This window comes from Oncorhynchus mykiss, chromosome 26, assembly GCF_013265735.2.
Source record: "Oncorhynchus mykiss isolate Arlee chromosome 26, USDA_OmykA_1.1, whole genome shotgun sequence".
NCBI classification, from domain to species: domain Eukaryota; kingdom Metazoa; phylum Chordata; class Actinopteri; order Salmoniformes; family Salmonidae; genus Oncorhynchus; species Oncorhynchus mykiss.
Window position 1 is genome coordinate 14,474,934 of NC_048590.1, and position 20,427 is coordinate 14,495,360.

Genomic DNA, 20,427 nt, shown 5'->3' on the forward strand with positions numbered 1-20,427 from the left:
CAGGCTTCTCACCTACCTCTTCGTTATCGTGCAAGCGCTGATGATGTAACTAGCAAATTGGTTGTTTTTTCTCTCTTCAGTCGCGTGCTGCATTCTGTTATGTGAACGATTGGCTGAGCCTGGTATACAGCCAGTGTTGTTCCAAACGCGCATCACTCTTTCGCCTACAACCAGTAGTGACTCCCGCCAGAAACTTTTCTCATCGGATCTACAAGAAGCATGTAGGTCACCTATTTTGGATTCAAAAAGGCGAATTTCGCCGAAAGGTGACAAGTTTGCATCCCTGTACATTAACTTCCACGGTGGGGTAGTGACAGATACTACACACAGGCACTGTGATTACACACACACACGTCCCCACACACCAGCTGAGCGGTTCTGAGGAAAAGAGTGGGTCTTGGGAGAAGAGGAAGGGGTTTTGAGGTGTGTGTATGTGTGTGTGAGTGCGTGCATGTGTCAGTATAGGTATGCATCTGGAGTACAATGTCATGTCCTCACCTTTGTCCTGCCGCGCTGGGAGGCCTAGTGTGACACTGCCTGCATGCCAACACACACATACCGACAGCGAATCAGTGGGCTGTAAAATTAAAAAGTCCCCTCTCCTGCAATCCCATTGTTTTGCTTATACGACACTCCCGTGCATAATGGTAATAATAACAGACAATAATGGCCCCTAACTCAAAGCTACATTCAGGCATATGCCGAATGAGGAGAGTGCTTGGTGTTCTAAGGGTGGTAAAATGAGTTTTGTTTGGAAGCACTGTCCCTTCATTGGTGGTGCTAGTGGAGAGCTGGTATAAAACGGGTGTAGGTGTTTTAGAACACACAGCAGGTGAGTGTAGTAGCCCCTTACACTCGTACCTGTATACAGGTTGAAAATGGCAGATTTGGGCACTGATAAATGCCTTAATTGGAATGCAGTGGCTGTAAAGTAACATGCTATAAATGAAGTCAGCGCTCTGGCTCTGTGCTTCACAGCGTTCTATGGGTTTTGACTAACAGATTGGAACTTGAGCACCTCGCACAATAAGAAATTGCCCCATCCCTCCTGCCAATTAAGCAACTTTTGCTAATGTTTTGTCTGAGTAAGGGAAATTCTGTTCATTAAGAAAGAGGTTGCACTAGCAGTAGTATAGGGAGCAGCTGTGGAAGAGCCGAGAGGCAGGGGAGAAGAGAGTCAGTCATGGTGTACTAAATTATGTGAGTTACGGGCCAGGCCGACTGACACCCGCTTTATTGAACTCAACCACCTGAAACAAATAAAAAGGTAGCTGGAGGTCACAGAGACCTCTACTGAGAGAGTCCATACTACACTGGGGAAGGGAGTGTGCTAGTCCACACGCTACTGGAGAGGGAAATGTGCTAGTCAACATACTACTAGGGAGGGAATATATTTCCAATATACACTGCTCAAAAAAATAAAGGGAACACTAAAACAACACATCCTAGATCTGAATGAATGAAATATTCTTATTAAATACTTTTTTCTTTACATAGTTGAATGTGCTGACAACAAAATTACACAAAAATTATCAATGGAAATCAAATTGATCAACCCATGGAGGTCTGGATTTGGAGTCACACTCAAAATTTAAGTGGAAAACCACACTCCAGGCTGTTCCAACTTTGATGTAATATCCTTAAAACAAGTCAAAATGAGGCTCAGTAGTGTGTGTGGCCTCCATAAAACGCCTGGGCATGCTCCTGATGAGGTGGCGGATGGTCTCCTGAGGGATCTCCTCCCAGACCTGGACTAAAGCATCCGTCAACTCCTGGACAGTCTGTGGTGGATGGAGCGAGACATGATGTCCCAGATCAATGCCTTCCTCTTGCAGGAACTGCTGACACACTCCAGCCACATGAGGTCTAGCATTGTCTTGCATTAGGAGGAATCCAGGGCCAACCGCACCAGCATATGGTCTCACAAGGGGTCTGAGGATCTCATCTCAGGACATAATGGCAGTCAGGGTACCTCTGGCTAGCACATGGAGGGCTGTGCGGCCCCCCAAAGAAATGCCACCCCACACCATGACTGACCCACAGTCAAACAGGTCATGCTGGAGGATGTTGCAGGCAGCAGAACGTTCTCCACGGCGTCTCCAGACTCTGTCACGTCTGTCACGTGCTCAGTGTGAACCTGCTTTCATCTGTGAAGAGCACAGGGCGCCAGTGGCGACTTTACCTGAATTCTGCGCAGGTCTTCTGGACTGCAGGAGGTTGTCCAACCGGATCACCATGCTGATGAGCTGGTCAAATGACAGGTTGTCATCATGGCAGGCTAACTCCAGCTGTACCTCCTCCAGATTTTTACCTTGTCAGCTCGGGGATTCAATCTTGCAACCTTACAGTTAATTAGTCCAACGCTCTAACCACCTGCCTCTCATTGCACTCCACAAGGAGCCTGCCTGTTACGAGAATGCAGTAAGCCAAGGTAAGTTGCTAGCTAGCGTTAACGCCTTTACGGTGTAGGTTCCCTTTTGGGAACCTACCCTCCCACGTTCAGCTGAACGGTGGCGCACGGAATGCAAAAATATTCTTAGAAATATTTAACCTCCACACATTAACAAGTCCAATAGCTCAAATGAAAGATAAACACCTTGTTCATCTAGCCAGCAAGTCAGATTTCTAAAATGTTTTACGGCGAAAACATAGCACATATTTATGTCAAACCACCACCAAAGACACAGACGATATACAGCCATTTTGTCGAACAAAAGATGCAATCACAAACGCAGGATTAAAAGAAAAATAATTCACTAACCTTTTGAAAATCTTCATCAGATGACAGTAATCGGACATGTTACACAGTACATTTGTTTTTTTCAATAATATGCAATTTATATCCATAAATCTCCGTTTACATTGACGCCATGTTCAGAAAATGCTACTCGGATGTCCGGAGAAATTATGATAGCTCCGGCAGATAACGTCAGATAACAAGCAATACACATCCTAAACTTTGACTAAATATACATGTTCTACATATAGATAGAAAGATACACTTCTTCTTAAACTTATCTTATAAAAAACAATCAATCAATCGTAATCACTAACTACACATGGTTGATAATATTACTATTTTATATAGTAATCCATGGGCCACGGGTGTGAACGATTCAGTAGACTGCCGGAGTTACACATCTGGCTAAAAGACGAATGTAGCACTGCTGGAGATACTCTACAGGAATGACGGAGTCCATCCAAATCATCTTGGCTCCTGGACTATGTCCACGCATTTCAAGGCTGCGTTGAAACAATGACTGGTAAATTATCCAAGACCAGCTCAGTTAACCCCTACCATTGTGACAATGAGTCATCATAATGCTGTATATAATGTACATGATCTTAGAGGCATTGGCAAACACAATGTAAATCATTTAACTTAAGTACCCCTAATTTCACCAAATACAACTGTTTATCCTACAGCTATTGTAATAAGTAATCATGAGCCTATAAACCAGAGTTACACTGTTAGCACTGAGGCGGTGTGCAATAGTAGGAAGACCACTTTATGCAGCTCACCCTGCACTATCAGCTCCAATGTAAATAACATGAGTAAGTCTACATCTGATAAGCTTTCCAGTAAAGCATTAAAAACAATCAAGCAACCCAGAAGTGCTAAAAAAATAGCCCATATTAACATATGTAGCCTAAGAAACAAGGTCCATGAAGTCAATAACTTGCTTGTAACAGATGACATTCATATTCTGACTCTCTGAAACTCACCTAGATAATGCAATTGTAAGGGTGCGCGTTGGTGGCAGGGAAGTCAAGCGCAGGAGACCGACCTTGGTATAAACGGAGCAGTTTAAAAAGTGCTCAAAAAACTCAGAAAACCAAAATATACAAAATAATACAAGGGGGTTCAAACCCCGTTGCACAACAGAACATATCAGTCATTGTAGTCAGCTCAGCTATCACCATTGAGACTGTGTCTATGCCTCGATCTAGGTTGGGCAAAACTAAACATTGCGGAGTTCAATTTAGCAATCTCACTGGAATAAAGACCTACTCCATTCGTGTCATTATTGAAAGAGATTGTGATATCTCACATCCCAAAATAAAATAGGGTTACTTAATGTTAGATCCCTCACTTCCAAGGCAGTTAGTCAATGAACTAATCACTGATCATAATCTTGACGTGATTGGCCTGACTGATACATAGCTTAATAAGCCTGATGAATTTACTGTGTTAAATGAGGCCACTCTTCCTGGTTACACTAGTGACCATATCCCATGCGCATCCCACAAAGGCGGAGGTGTTGCTAACATTTCTGACAGCAAATTTCAATTTACAAAAAAAAAGACAGCGTTTTCGTCTTTTGAGCTTCTAGTCATGAAATCTATGCAGACTACTCAATCACTTTTTATAGCTACTGTTTACAGGCCTCCTGGGCCATATACAGCGTTCCTCACTGAGTTCCCTGAATTCCTATCGGACCTTGTAGTCATGGCAGACAATATTCACATTTTTGGTGACTTGGTGACCACAAACCCACACCAACAGTATTTCGGAGCCATCATCGACTCAGTGGGTTTTATCCAGCATGTCTCAGGACCTACTCACTGCTACAGTCATACTCTGGACCTAGTTTTTTCCCTGTGGAATAAATATTGTGGATCTTAATGTTTTTCCTCATAATTCTGGACTATCGGACCACCATTTTATTATGTTTGCAATCGCAACAAATAATCTACTTAGACCCCAACCATGGATCATCAAAAGCCGTGCTATAAATTCTTGGACAACCCAAAGATTCCTAGATGTCGTTGCTGTCTGCCTGGCCGGTTCCCCTCTCTCCACAAGGATTCTCTGCCTCTAACCTTATTACGGGGGCTGAATCAACGGCTTACTGGTGCTCTTCCATGCTGTCCCTAGGTGGGGTGCGTCACTTGAGTGGGTTGATTCAATTACGTGATCTTCCTGTCCGGGTTGGCCGTGGGGGTTCATGGGTTCATGCTGTGGGGGAGATCTTCGTGGGCTATACTCAGGGTAGTAAGTTGGTTGTTTGAAGATATTCCCCTAGTGGTGTAGGTGCTGTGCTTTGGCAAAGTGGTTGGCCCTGTCCGGGGGTATCGTCGGACGGGGCCACAGTGTTTCCAGACCCCTCCTGTCTCAGCCTCCAGTATTTATGCTGCAATAGTTTGTATCGGGGGGCTAGGGTCAGTCTGTTATATCTGGAGTATTTCTCCTGTCTTATCCGGTGTCCTGTGTGAATTTAAGTATTGCTCCCTCTAATTCTCTCTCACTCTTCCCTCCCAGAGGACCTGAGCCCTTGCCTCAGGACTACCTGGCCTGATGACTCCTTGCTGTGCCCAGTCCACCTGGCCGTGCTGCTGCTCCAGTTTCAACTGTTCTTCCTGCGGCTATGGAACCCTGACCTGTTCACCGGACGTGCTACATTGTCCCAGACCTGCTGTTTTTTGACTCGCTCTCTCTAGAGTACCTGCTGTCTCTAACTCTGAATGCTCGGCTATGAAAAAAGTAAATTGACATTTACTCCTTTTGCACCCTCTACAACCACTGATTATTATTTGACCCTGCTGGTCATCTATGAACGTTTTAACATCTTGACAATGTACTGTTATAATCTCCACCCGGGACAGCCAGGAAAGGACCCCTCAGATCCTGGTTCCTCTCTAGGTTTTGTCCTAGGTCCCTGCCTTTCTAGGGGGTTTTCCCTATCCACCATGCTTCTACATCTGCATTGCTTGCTGTATGGGGTTTTAGGCTGGGTTTCTGTTTAGCACTTTGTAACATCAGCTGAAGTAAAAAGGGCTTTATAAATACATTTGATTGATTGATTGCTCTGGCCAATTGGACAGCTTAAATCTAGGTGCCTGCAGCTTTCAATACCCCACACAGGAAAAGCTGATACTAGCGAACGTGAGATTTCATAACTTTTAAAACCATGACAAGAGTGAGACTGTCAAAGAATAGAGCTGCTGTTTTCATGAGTGCGTTCATGTTCAAGTTTTTATTCAGCACTGTTTTACTCAACACTTTCACAAAACACACTTCTCCCTACTTCCACTCATGCTACAACTAGCACTGCAGCTACAGCAATGAATTTTTTTATTTTTTATTTTACCTTTATTTAACCAGGAAAGTCAGTTAAGAACAAATTCTTATTTTCAATGACGGCCTAGGAACAGTGGGTTAACTGCCTGTTCAGGGGCAGAACGACAGATTTGTACCTTGTCAGCTCGGGGATTTGAACTTGCAACCTTCCGGTTACTAGCCCAATGCTCTAACCACTAGGCTACCCTGCCGCCCAATGAGCAGCAAGTATATCGATAAGCCTGCCTTTTTATTATTAGTGCCTATTTGACATGAACATACTATTTATTAGAACATACTGTTTAGTAGCAATGCATGCAGGAAGCAACGAATATCAACATACTGCACGCATACTGAGAAGCCATTATCTAATACGTAATTGTTTTTTTCAGCTATTGGTAGCAAACACGTGGGTCTAAAATTGTGGGTCTAAAATTATGATTATATTCTTCAATATCATGGAGAGAATTCATACTAGAAAATCTGAAATGAGTATGACATCCTGGCAAATAAAGCATACAAAATCTTCTACATTTCACCAAAGTGTCGGAGGACACACTGTCTAGCTAGCTAGAGCACGATGGTACAAGGAAATCCCAGCCGTCCAAATCCTCCCCTAACCCGGACGACGTTGGGCCAATTGTGCGCCGCCTCATGGGTCTCACGGTCACGGCCGGTGACACAGCCTGGGATTGAACACGGGTCTGTAGGGTGAGGGTGCGTGTGTATGATATTGATATAGAATATATGTCATAGATTCCTTTTTCATGATCACAATCTTGTGAAACTCGAACCCACCAAGATCCCCCCCACAGTTCCCCAATAGCTGTCCCTCAACCATTCGAGACCCCTCCCACAGCCCCCACACCCCCCCTAAAGGGGAAAAGGAAAAGACAGAAGACATTAGTTGTAAAAACACTGCCACTTAGTGTCATTCAAATGTACTTTTATTATGACTTTTTTTTCCCCTTTATCTTTTGACCATCATTCCCTCTCTCACACACAGCAAATCCAGTATACTGGTAATCTTTCCTATTTGTGCTATTTTTATTCCTCTGCCAGTTTTGATCCTTTATATTGGGCAGACAGACCAGTTCCTTACCACCTCCCGCTGCCTCCTCCATTTTTGGGGTAATGCCATACAATTCTGATAACTCCATGAAGGACATAAATTATATTGTAATGGTAGAGTTAAGAACAAAATACCCTTTTCAAACATCTTTCCCATAAATACAGGTATTTTATCAACCAGCACATTTGAGTTCAGCCATAATATTTGTTCTATCTTTTCAGGGTGATGAAATTGAAATTGTAGCCAGCTCTGCAATGCTTGTTTGAAAAAGACATACTTTGAAAAAAGTATCATTTGTCAATTAATCGAAAATAAGACATGGCAATCTGCACGAAGGCAAAAAGGCAATTTTTAAACAATGGATGAGCTTTTTATTAATCTACTTGAGAACCATTTAGGGTTCAAATAAAACTTTTGAATGAGTGAAGCTTTTAGAGAAAGGTTTAGTACTTTTATACCAAATAATATCAACCCATTCAATTCATATGGTTAGGTGTGTGCGTACTGGTAGCGAAGTCGGGTGAAGGAGAGCAGAAAGTTGTGAACAGGTGCACACTTTAATGAGGCAGGAGAAACCTCCAACCCATTGGCAAAAGTGCAAAACGTGCAAAACAGTCACAATAGTAAATGTTTAACAATAAACATCTTCGTGAACAACACGGTATAAGCAAACCAGTCTGGCGAGTCAACAATTAACACCTAACAAACAATTTCACACAAAGACATGAGGGGGAACAGAGGAATAAATACATGGAGTGTGATTGGGGAAGTTTGCAGGGAACAAGACAAAACAAATGGATCAATGAAAAATGAAAAATGGCGTGGCGATGGCTAGAAAGCCGGTGACGTCGACCACCGAACGCTGCACGAACAAGGAGAGGAGCCGACTTCGGCGGAAGTCGTGACACATATTCATTATATAGATAGGCTCGTTTTATTTTGTCTGGTTTAGCGTCCCAGATAAAGCAAAATATTTTTTGCTCATATGATTTGAAAAACGAATCATCAGCAGTAAGCAGCGCCGTAAGTGAGTAAACTGAGATATGACTAAGGAGTTAATCAGGGGAATTTTTCCATAAATAGACAGGTACGTACCTCTCCATGGTTGCAGGATCTTGTCTATTTTTACAAGTCTTCTATTGAAATTCAGTGTGGAGAGCTTATTGATACATTTTGTGATATGAATAACCGAGTAGGTCTACTTCACCATCAGCCCATTTTATAGGTAAGCTGCAAGGTAATGTAAAAGTTGTATTTTTTAAGGATCCAATACGTAATAGTGTACACTTATCATAATTAGGTTTTCGTCCAGAGAGTACAGAAAAGTTATCTAGATCTTTAATGAGACATTGCAGGGATCGAGCTAGCAGATTAATTATAAAACTTGAGTCATCGGCATACATGGACACCTTTGTTTTTAAGCCTTGGATTTCTAATCCTCTAATGTTGTTATTGTATCTGATTTTAATAGCTAGCATTTCGATGGCCATAACGAATAGATATGGTGACAGAGGACACCTTTGCTTAACTCCTCTTGACAATTCAAAACTCTGAGAAGTAGCCGTTATTTACTATTTTACACCTGGGGTTGCTATACATTATTTTTTACCCATTTTAAAAGAGAATTACAGAAACTGAAAATATCCAGGCATCCATTCTTACTTTATCAAATGCCTATAAATACCATTCCTGGCCTCTTATACGTTTCATGATGTTCTATTTTTTCTAGTAGTTGTCGTATATAATCTCCAATGTATCGTCCATGCAAAAAACCTGTCTGATCAGGATGACCTTGTGAAGATGCTGGAGGAAACAGGCACAAAAGTATCTATATCCACAGTAAAACGAGTCCTACATCGACATAACCTGAAAGGCCGCTCAGCAAGGAAGAAGCCACTGCTCCAAAACCGCCACAAAAAAGCCAGACTAAGGTTTGCAACTGCACATGGGGACAAAAATAGTACTTTTTGAAGAAATATCCTCTGGTCTGATGAAACAAAAATAGAACTGTTTGGCCATAATGACCATCGTTATGTTTGGAGGAAAAAGGGGGATGCTTGCAAGCCGAAGAACACCTTCCCAACCGTGAAGCACGGGGGTGGCAGCATCATGTTGTGGGGGTGCGTTGCTGCAGGAGGGACTAGTGCAATTCAAAATATATAGCATCACGAGGTAGGGAAATTAGGTGGATATATTGAAACATCTCAAGACATCAGTCAGGAAGTGAAAGCTTGGTCACAAATGGGTCTTCCAAATAGACAATAACCCCAAGCATACTTCCAAGTTGTGGCAAAATGGCTTAAGGACAACAAAGTCAAGGTATTAAAGTGGCCATCACAAAGCCCTGACCTCAATCATATATAACATTTGTGGGCAGAACTGAAAAAGTGTGTGCGAGCAAGGAGGCCTACAAACCTGACTCATTTACACCAGCTCTGTCAGGTGGAATGTGTCAAAATTCACCCAATTATTGCGGGAAGCTTGTGGAAGGATACCCAAAACGTTTGACCCAAGTTAAACAATTTAAAGGCAATGCTACCAAATACTAATTGAGTGTATGTAAACTTCTGACCCACTGGGAATGTGATGAAAGAAATAACAGCTGAAATAATCACTCTACTATTATTCTGACATTACACATTCTTAAAATAAAGATATACTCCTATCCTCTGGTCTGGCTGGTCTAATGACATGGGTTCAAATCCAGCCTACAGTCCTTTGACACAATCTCTCTCATATTTTGCTTCTTTCTGGTTCGCTGAATGACCATACTGGGGGCGAGGTGCAGGAGAGGAGCCAGAGTGTTTATCACGATGACAGGGGTTGCAGCAGGTCGACATAACCCTCATCCACCGCCACCCCGATGACAGGGATAACAATACCCAGTCCAAACCCTGCTTTTCTTCTTCCTGCAACCGTCCCGTTTCCGACTCATTCTCTTCAATCCCTAACCCCTTTGACTGGAAAATTGCTCCAGCACTCTTCACCATCCTCTTAAACCGTTTCCCCTCCTCTCCCCCCGGCTATCCTCTACCCCCTCCCTCTGTGCCTACCCGGTGGCAGCAAATAAGGGATGGCCTTGGAGATGAACGCTGCCTGCTTCAATGACAGTGCAGGGTTGGGGGAGGAAGAGAGGCAATAGGGGGGTTGGTGTGCTCCCGTTATCAGCACTCCACAGTCCACAGCTGAGAGGCGCTACAGCGCGTAATGAAGTCCCAGTGTTTTAAATCAAGCGCGTCACTGCTATAGCAATTGTGAATTTATATTTTAAAACCCGCACCGCCGAGATCTTTGCTCACCTTGAACACTTCCGGTTTGAGGTACATGAAGTCCCTGTAGCTTTCTGTGCGCACTTTATCCCGAAAGGAAGGAACAAAGGGCATTCAGGTCATCCATTACCACGGACATAGAAAACATAATCATAGAGCATGTCTTCAGAAACAACATAACACACTGAAACAAATTATCCAATCACCCGAGACCAAGGTGTGTGTCACAGCCGGGCGTACGGTTGTATGTCTATGTGATGGAGAGTTCCCATGAAAACTAGAGGGGAGATGACCACAGGATTCTGGAGTGCCATGTTTGTGTTTGTATGTGTATCTCGTTGAATCAGAGCTGACTGGGGATTTGACTCCACGAAAAACGAGTTCAATGCTTGCTAGGCGTAGAAATCTAAAGAAGAGTAGACCTATTCAAACATAGAAATAGAAAGGACTGGCTTCCTTTCGACCATTCCACATGGAATCTAGTTGGTCAGGACTGGCTAATTAACCTGCCAATCAAATCCTTACGCTTTTCAGAGGGAGGCCCTTTACATACCCATGAAAAACACATTTATCTAAAACTCAAAACTTATCCTCACTGACTTCGGATGATGCCTTCGCATGCTTTTGGTGAGGTGACAGAAACCGAACAAAGTGATCAAATCTTTTGCCAAATTACAGTTAAATCCCATAGGAGCAGTTTCCCGGAAACTGAGATTCACCATTGAGCTTGCTTTTAGTCCAGGACTAGGTTTAAGAGCGTCAAGGAAACCCCCCCTCATGGTGTTGAAATAAATTAATTGTATCTGTTCCAAAGACTGATCTGACATGACAGCTGACCTCATATTCATTAAACTAGGCTGACATGAGGAGGCGCGAAGGATCCTTGGAGCAAGGATGATTGAAAACCAGAGCTTCTAGAAATAGAGAACTGATTCTTCCAGATTCATCTTCAATAACTTGACCAGAGATGCAGATTAAACTTTGATGATGGGGCAGGGGAGGAAGTGGGAGGGTTAAATGGTGAGACTAAATTTCTCTTTCGCCCTGTCTTACGCACGCACGCTCTCTCTCGCACACAGTGTGATCCACTTTATGGCAGCCCGTAAAAGAGTTGACGATCTTCTACCGCAAACCTGTCACGTGGTTCCTCTTTCCTCTGAGGAAGGGTTTTTGATGGAGTTTAGTCTGACGTATATATAGTGCTAAGCACCAATCAGAGAGAGGGAACGAATCATGTCGAAGCACTGCGGTAAGTGAGAGAGGAAGAGAGGGTTGACCACATTCCTACCCACACACACACACACAACTTGTAATGCTTAAGTGTGAAATATAATCACCACATCTTAAAGCTCCACCATGTTATAGTAATGCTGATGTTTCGCATGAGAGCTCACTCCTTATTGCTGATTTTTCACTTTGAGAAAAGTGTCATGTTATCAACATCGTAGTTTGCATAGAGACGATCATTTTAATTTAATGCTACATCGAGCCTTTCACATAAACCGCACTGCTAAACCTGCGTCCCTCCTCTCTCTGCAGTGGCTACGGAGTTAAGAAGAAACAGCAGTTTAATAGAGGGCATGAGTATATGCATACGTGCAGGCAGGCCATTGTGGCAGCGGACCTTAAACATATCTTCAAGGATGCTGTAGTGGCCATATGAGCTGAAGTAGGCCTCGTCCTCGTCCTCCCGGAGCTCAGCCATGGCACCCAAGGCCCCGGGGGCCCCGACCCAAATCTGCAATCAATAATAGACCCTGGGCCAGCAACCTGAAACAAATACCATTGTATTTTACAACTGAGTAGGTTGAGGTTGCCCCTAGACCCTGATCTAAGGTCAGTTTTGCATTCCCCCCCATGGTTTAAGGTTCAGATTGGCTGATCCTAGATCAATGCGTACAGGCAACTTCTATCCGGAACGTATTGGAACAGATTTACAGCAGCACAGTCACACACTTACAGCACAACCTTCCGACAGGACATAGCAGTAGATGGAAAAAGCGCATCTATATCCCCCCCCCTCCTCTCTACCCCCCACTCTATGCAGTATTGGAATCCCCCCCCCCCCCCCCCTTCTCTTTTTCCTCCAAGTCAAAGGAAAGGCCTCGCCAAAACTGAGTTCACTGGGTCCCCCTGCTGGCCGCAGGTTACTTCACTCAAACCTTTGTATTTTTGTGGCAGCTAAAATAATGATTTGGTCAAAAAGTAAAGTCCATTACTCTGGCCTGATTCCTTAATGAAAGTGTCTGCGCTGCCCCTGTACCAGTTTCACTGGTAGCTGCTGTGAAGAGAAACACACTCACTCCCTCTCCCACCAAGCACCCCTGGAGAGGAAGAGAAAATGTGTTTGATTGCGCAATTGAGGACAATTGGAGTAACATACTATACTTTATGACAGAGGTAAATACTATTTTATTTAAGGAACTATTAAAAGCTTTAAAACAATTATGCGTTTTCAATGGTGAGCGAGTGTTGTGCCTTACCCTTTTCAATGATGACAACATTTTTGGGTTGCTCCTCAACTCACATTGGTTGAGCACCTTCCACTACTTCCCCTTTCAATTGCTACCACGGTGGTGCATATGCTTCTCATATTTCTTCTGATAGAAACATTTAAATGTGACCCTATCCATATTGGCCAATTCCCTCGAGTATAAAGGGTTAATGTAGTTATAATAGGGTTAATGTAATAATATCAGAAATGGTAGTAGTGGTGATGCTTATAACAGTAGTAGTCGCAGCAATTAACAGTAGTGTGGGCAGCACTGACTTGAGTTTGTGTAGGTCATCCATGGCTCTGACCAGGGCTTCCTCTGTGCCCTGGGCCCTCTGCAGAAGAGCATCAGGGGAGTAGCTGGTTTCACACTGGCCCAGGCAACATCCCCGTCCCCTCACACAGTTCTTCCAGATCTAACAAAAGGGAAAGAGAAAAAGAGAGGGGGGGACTCACTTGAACACATTTAAAACACAGAAAGATAATGACTGCCTACTCTAACAGTACTGTGTACAATTGCATCTCTGCCAAACATGCAATGCTCCAAACCTCCTTTGTCTGAACCATACCAGTGACGTCATCCCATGCAAATGCCCAGTCAAATAATGCTAGATAAAAGAAAACAGCACTGCAGTTTCACTGTTTATAGGAACAGCATACAGGCTTTGTTGGTTTTAAACAGGTTCAAGTTCTTCTTTAAAACAACATTGGATATTGATGCAAAACACCACATCTGGTGAAAACATTCTAAATATACCTGTAATGCAGTTACCCTTTATCTGCACTTGATTAAATTGAGGCCTTTCAGTTGAACAATGAACCTGTGAATGCCAGTTCCTATCTGCAGTAAGGGGTCATCCTGTAAAGCTGGCCTCAAGTCCTCATCACTCTCCCAGGGAATTGAACACTCAGATATCGTAGACAGGCTCTGCCCACTGAACTTCTGCAAGCACACAGTCATAATTGTCCATGAACTTGGAAAACCAGGGATGTACTTGGCACGACATAGAAAGGCGATCTGTTTTAACGTTAAGAAGTAACTGATTCATTTGAGGTTCGAGAACCTAAAATTCATGATTAATCAAATCATAGCTATAACGGATTTTTGTTTACATGTGTGTTGGAGAAGGCACACTGTATGCTTGCAATAATATCAGCAATGGAGCTTTCCACACAAGATATAGGCCCAAAGATAATTCTGAAGTTTTGGATCTTCCTGAAATTAAATCCCTGGAAAGGTCCTTTGGGGGAAGGATGTTTGGCATACATTTGAAATCCTTTGGTGGGTGGGCATCACTTACTTAATTAAGACACTACAGTGATTTGTTTGTAGATACTACAAAGAAAGTGTTGGTGTCATTTGAAACTGTATCGGATGATCTGAGATATGAGTACTGTTAAGATTAAGTATATATTAAGATTAAGTATGTATTAAGATTAAGTATGTATGGCTAATTAAAAACTACCCTTTCTGATTATAGTCCTAACTTTAATTATTTCTCAGTAATTATTTTGGATACTGATTTCAAAAGCATGCCAAGCAATCTTACCGCAAATACCCTTTCTATGGATTTCCTTTCAGTAAGATCCGAAATATTATACACTGAACAAAAATATAAAACACAACATGCAACAATCTTACTGAGTTACAGTTCATATAAGGAAATCAGTCAGTAGAAATAATTTAATCAGGCCCTAATCTATGGATTTCACATGACTAGGCAGGGCCGCAGCTTCGGGGCCTACCCACTTGGGAGCCAGGCCCAGCCAATGAGAATTAGTTTTTCCCCACAAAGAGGCTAGTATAACTAGCTTTGGGCACACCTGGCGCAGAATTGCCCAAAAGGTATTTCTAGCAGGTAGTCTAAACACCTTCTGTTCTTTTGCAATGACAATTTCTATAAACTGTCCAACTTCAATCTCAGCTGCGAGACGACTACACTTCCTATTGACAAGAAGCATGGATGAGATCTGGGTCATTACTTTTTTTACCTGGACCTTGCTTTGGCCAAAGGTCTACAGGTAGCCTAGTGGTTAGAGCTTTGGGCCAGTAACCGAAAGGTTGCTAGATCAACTCCCGAGCTGACAAGGTATAAATCTGTCGTTCTGCCCCATTAACCACTTCAACAAGCTCAACTTGATGCTCTATTAGGCAGTGTTGTAGTGTTTCTGGTACAGAATTTGACAACCTGAGAAAACATGAAGGACAATACTTATTTTAACCAGCAACACTTTCAGAGAGACCTAACTACTTCAAACCAGATTAAATGTATCAGTGAGTTGCTTAGAACAGCAATGATACAGACCTGTCACAGAATAAGCAAGTAACTTGAAAGTTGTCATTGGCCTCCTCCATCCACTGCTCCTCATCATCACTGTCTGAGAGATCGGGCACATCGTCCCCTGCTCCACCGTAGTGATCTGTCACAGTGTCTGCGGGGGATAGGTAATCTTTGGTGTCAAGTGTTAAAACATTGCATGAACTGGCTAACCAGATAGATGTAGCTAACGGGCATTGCCATTATGTGTGCCTAACAAGTTCAACCACTTTTTTTTCAGTGCAGGTTTCGTTTACTTTGAGTTGCCTGAATAAGGTGGTAATCCAAACAGCTGCTTGGCGAATGCTCAATAGAAGGTCAGCTAGCAAGCTGGCTAGCTAAGGTTAGTTAGTCAGCATACCGGTATAAGAAATGCGTTAGCTAACGAGCCACATAAGCAACATTACAATACTTCAAATGTACACACTAAATCTTTTAAGTGCAAAATATCAAAATTACAATATGATGACCGTTCTCTGTAGTGCACCATTCCGTATTTATATTATCATAGTTTTTCACGCACTATTTACATAACTCACCTGTACCTGTGTTTTCCCACCATATGCGGTCTCCTTGGTTTCAGCTGTCTACACGCTGCTTCTGAGTCGAGTTCCAACGTGTACTTACAGACAATGGCAACTAGAGGGCACCAACTCAATCTTTAAGGGAATTGAAGAGGTACTTTTTATTTTTATTGCAGGAATTTTTTTTGGGGGGGGATTTAACCTTTATTTAACTTGGCAAGTCAGTTAAGAACAAATTTGTATTTACAATGAGAGCCTACCAGCGAACAATGTGTTCGCACACACGCTTTTTCAGTTTTTCCCCACAAATCCACTTTCATAGGATTTGAGGTCAGGGCTTTGTGATGGCAACTCCAATACCTTGACTTTGTTGTCCTTAAGCCATTTTGCCACAACTTGGAAATATGCTTGGGGTCATTGTCTATTTGGTAGACCCAATTGTGACCAAGCTTTCACTTCCTGACTGATATCTTGCTTCAATACATCCACATAATTTTCCTACCTCACGATGCCATCTATTTTGTGAAGTGCACCGGTCCCTCCTGCAGCAAGGTTCTGCCACCCCCACAACATGATGCTGCCACCCCCGTGCTTCATGGTTGGGAGGGTGTTCTTCAGCTTGCAAGCCTCCCTCTTTTTCCTCCAAACATAGCAATGGTCATTATGGCCAAACAGCTCTATTTTTGTTTCATCAGACCAGAGGACATTTCTCCAAAAAGTACAATCTTTGTACCTATGTGCAGTTGCAAACCGTAGTCTGGCTTTTTTATGGCAGTTTTGGAGCAGTGGCTTCTTCCTTGCTGAGCAGCCTTTGAGGTTATGTCGATATAGGACTCGTTTTACTGTAGATATAGATACTTTTGTACCGGTTTCCTCCAGCGTCTTCACAAGGTCCTTTGCTGTTGATCTGGGATTGATTTGCACTTTTTGCATCAAAGTACATTCATCTCTAGGAGACCGAACGTGTCTCCTTCCTGAGCGGTATGACGACTGCGTGGTCCCATGGTGTTTATACTTGCGTATTATTGTTTGTACAGATGAACGTGGTACCCTTAGGCATTTGGAAATTGCTCCCAAGGATGAACCAGACTTGTGGAGGTCTACCATTTTTTTTTGACCTGATTTATTTTGATTTTCTCATGATGTCAACCAAAGAGGTACTGAGTTTGAATGTAGGCCTTGAAATACATCCACAGGTACACCTCCAATTGACTCAAATTATGTAAATTTGCCTATCATAAGCTTCTAAAGCCATGACATCATATTCTGGAATTTTCCAAGCTGTTTAAAGGCACAGTCAATTTAGTGTATGTAAACTTCTGACCCACTGGAATTGTAATATAGTGAATTATAAGTGAAATAATCTGTCTGTAAACAATTGATGGAAAAGGGATCTGTGTCATGCACAAAGTAGATGTCACAACAGACTTGCCAAAACTATAGTTTGTTAATTAGAAATTTGTGGAGTGGTTGAAAAACTAGTTTTAATGACTCCAACCTGGAAGTGTATGTAAACTTCCGACTTCAACTGTATGTTTTGTTCTCTTGTAGAAAGCAATCCATCCCCTATTGCCTACTACAAATTATCTACAACTGGGCTTTCAACCGGTTTTCAACCGGTTTTCCCCATTAGGCAGCGAGTCGGAGTCTGAGGCCGAGCCTTCTCTTGTCTCTACTCCTCCCATTTACGGGGTCTGAGACCCCGAAGCTTCCCACCATTAGCTCTGACAAATTGAAAACCCTAGTAATTGGTGACTCCATTACCCGCAGTATTAGACTTAAAACGAATCATCCAGCGATCATACACTGTTTACCAGGGGGCAAGGCTACCGATGTTAAGGCTAATCTGAAGATGGTGCTGGCTAAAGCTAAAACTGGCGAGTGTAGAGAGTATAGAGATATTGTTATCCACATCGGCACCAACATGACCTCTGACTGAAACAGTCAGAGGTCATTAAGTGCAACACAGCTTCAGCGTGTAAGTCAGCTACAAAGATGTGTCGGCGTCAAGTAATTGTCTCTGGCCCCCTGTGATGAGTGATGAGCTCTACAGCAGAGTCTCACAACTCAATCTCTGGTTGAAAACTGTTTTCTGCCCCTCCCAAAAGATAGAATTTGTAGATAATTGGCCCTCTTTCTGGGACTCACCCACAAACAGGACAAAGCCTGGCCGGCTGAGGAGTGATGGACTCCATCCTAGCTGGAGGGGTGCTCTCATCTTATCTACCAACATAGACAGGGCTCTAACTCCTCTAGCTCCACAATGAAATAGGGTGCAGGCCAGGCAGCAGGCTGTTAGCCAGCCTGCCAGCTTAGTGGAGTTTACCACTAGCACAGTCAGTGTAGTCAGCTCAGCTATCCCCATTGAGACCGTGTCTGTGCCTCAACTTTGGTTGGGCAAAACTAAACATGACGGTGTTCGCCTTAGCAATCTCACTAGGATAAAGACCTCCTCCATTCCTGTCATTATTGAAAGAGATCGTGATACCTCACATCTCAAAATAGGGCTACTTAATGTTAGATCCCTTACTTCAAAGGCAATTATAGTCAAGGAACTAATCACTAATAATATTGATGTGATTGGCCTGACTGAAACATGGCTTAAGCCTGATGAATTTACTGTATTAAATGAGGCCTCACCTCCTGGTTACACTAGTGACCATATCCCCCATGCATCCCACAAAGGTGGAGGTGTTGCTAACATTTACGATAGCAAATTTCAATTTACAAAAAAAAAATGGCGTTTTCGTCTTTTGAGCTTCTAGTCATGAAATCTATGCAGCCTACTCAATCACTTTTTATAGCTACTGTTTACAGGCCTCCTGGGCCATATACAGCGTTCCTCATTGAGTTCCCAGAATTCCTATCGGACCTTATAGTCATAGCAGATAATATTCTCATTTTTGGTGACTTTAATATTCACATGGAAAAGTCCACAGACCCACTCCAAAAGGCTTTCGGAGCCATCATTGACTCAGTGGATTTTGTCCAACATGTCTCTGGACCTACTCCCTGTCACAGTCATACTCTGGACCTAGTTTTGTCCCATGGAATAAATGTTGTGGATCTTAATGTTTTTTCTCATAATCCTGGACTATCGGACCACCATTTTATTATGTTTGCAATTGCAACAAATAATCTGCTCAGACTCCAACCAAGGATCATCAAAAGTCATGCTATAAATTCACAGACAACACAAAGATTCCTTGATGCCCTTCCAGATTCCCTCTGAATACCCAAGGACGTCAGAGGACAAAAATCAGTTAACCACCTAACTGAGGAACTCAATTTAACCTTGCGCAATACCCTAGATGCAGTTGCACCCCTAAAAAATAAAAACATTTCTCATAAGAAATTAGATCTAGAAACTAGAAAATACCCGAGCTCTGAAGCAAGCTTCCAGAAAATTGGAACGGAAATGGCGCCACACCAAACTGGAAGTCTTCCGACTAGCTTGGAAAGACAGTACCGTGCAGTATCGAAGAGCCCTTACTGCTGCTCGATCATCCTATTTTTCCAACTCAATTGAGGAAAATAAGAACAATCCTAAATTTATTTTTGATACTGTCGCAAAGCTAACTAAAAAGCAGCATTACCCAAGTGAGGATGGCTTTCACTGCAGCAGTAATAAATTCATGAACTTCTTCGAGGAAAAGATCATGATTATTAGAAAGCAAATTATGGACTCCTCTTTAAATCTGCGTATTTCTCCAAAGCTCAGTCTGCACAGAACTGCCAGGACCTAGGATCATAGGACGCACTGAAGTTTTTAAATCGTGTATCTCTTGACACATTCATGAAAATAGTCATTCCCTCTAAACCCTCAAGCTGAATACTGGACCCTATTCCAACTAAACTACTGAAAGAGCTACCTCCTGTGATTGGCCCTCCTATGTTGAACATAATAAATGGCTCCCTATCCACCGGATGTGTACCAAACTCCCTAAAAGTGGCAGTAATAAAAGCCTGTCTTGAAACCCAGAAAATGTAAAAACAGCACGAGACAAATAAAAAATTATATATGAATACAAGGCTTTTACCATCGACTAGGAATGCCTTGGAGATCGACAAGTCGATCGCGATTGACCGGTTTGTGACTGCTGCTCTAGAAAGTTGAGTGAAGTGCAATCTCATGCTTCTCTCTGTGGGCTGATATTTCTGCACTGACTGCTGCACAGCAATCTCGGGCTACTGCACACAATTTAGAGGGAACATTGCTTGGAACTCTGAGCTCCCCTCAATGTTTTCCTATGGAGAGGTTTGCTGGTCTATGTCGTCAAACATCTCACAAAGTGTATATTTTGATTTGTTCAAGTCGACACCATTTTAAAATCAGGATAATCTCCTCTTTCTAATAACATATGGTTGGGCAGCGTACTCTGCTGTCACCGATTGCTAGACCAGAAATAGTTGTTGCCTTTTTTTTCTACTTCCTCCTTACGCAGACATAAGCACACTTGACACCATCGAGGTGTGGATGTTTACTTTCTACACGAGTTGTTATTTTTCATTTTCGTCTTAAGAACAGACTGTAGTGGTAAAATGAAAAAAAGTTTAAATGTTTGTGCCATTTAAGGGAAATGGAATTCTAAGCATCACTCCAGTCAGAAGAGGCTCAGCGAAGTTTCATTTCAATGAATTTGCTATGGCCTCACTCTAGTGTTCCAGCTCAGCCAACATTAATTGGCA

The 20,427-nt window shown here is 42.7% G+C and overlaps 1 pseudogene; it reads right to left on the reverse strand.

Annotated features, from left to right (window-relative positions):
• The window catches only part of LOC110506081, a 119,135-nt pseudogene that overhangs the window by 97,516 nt on the left and 1,192 nt on the right, over positions 1–20,427 (reverse strand).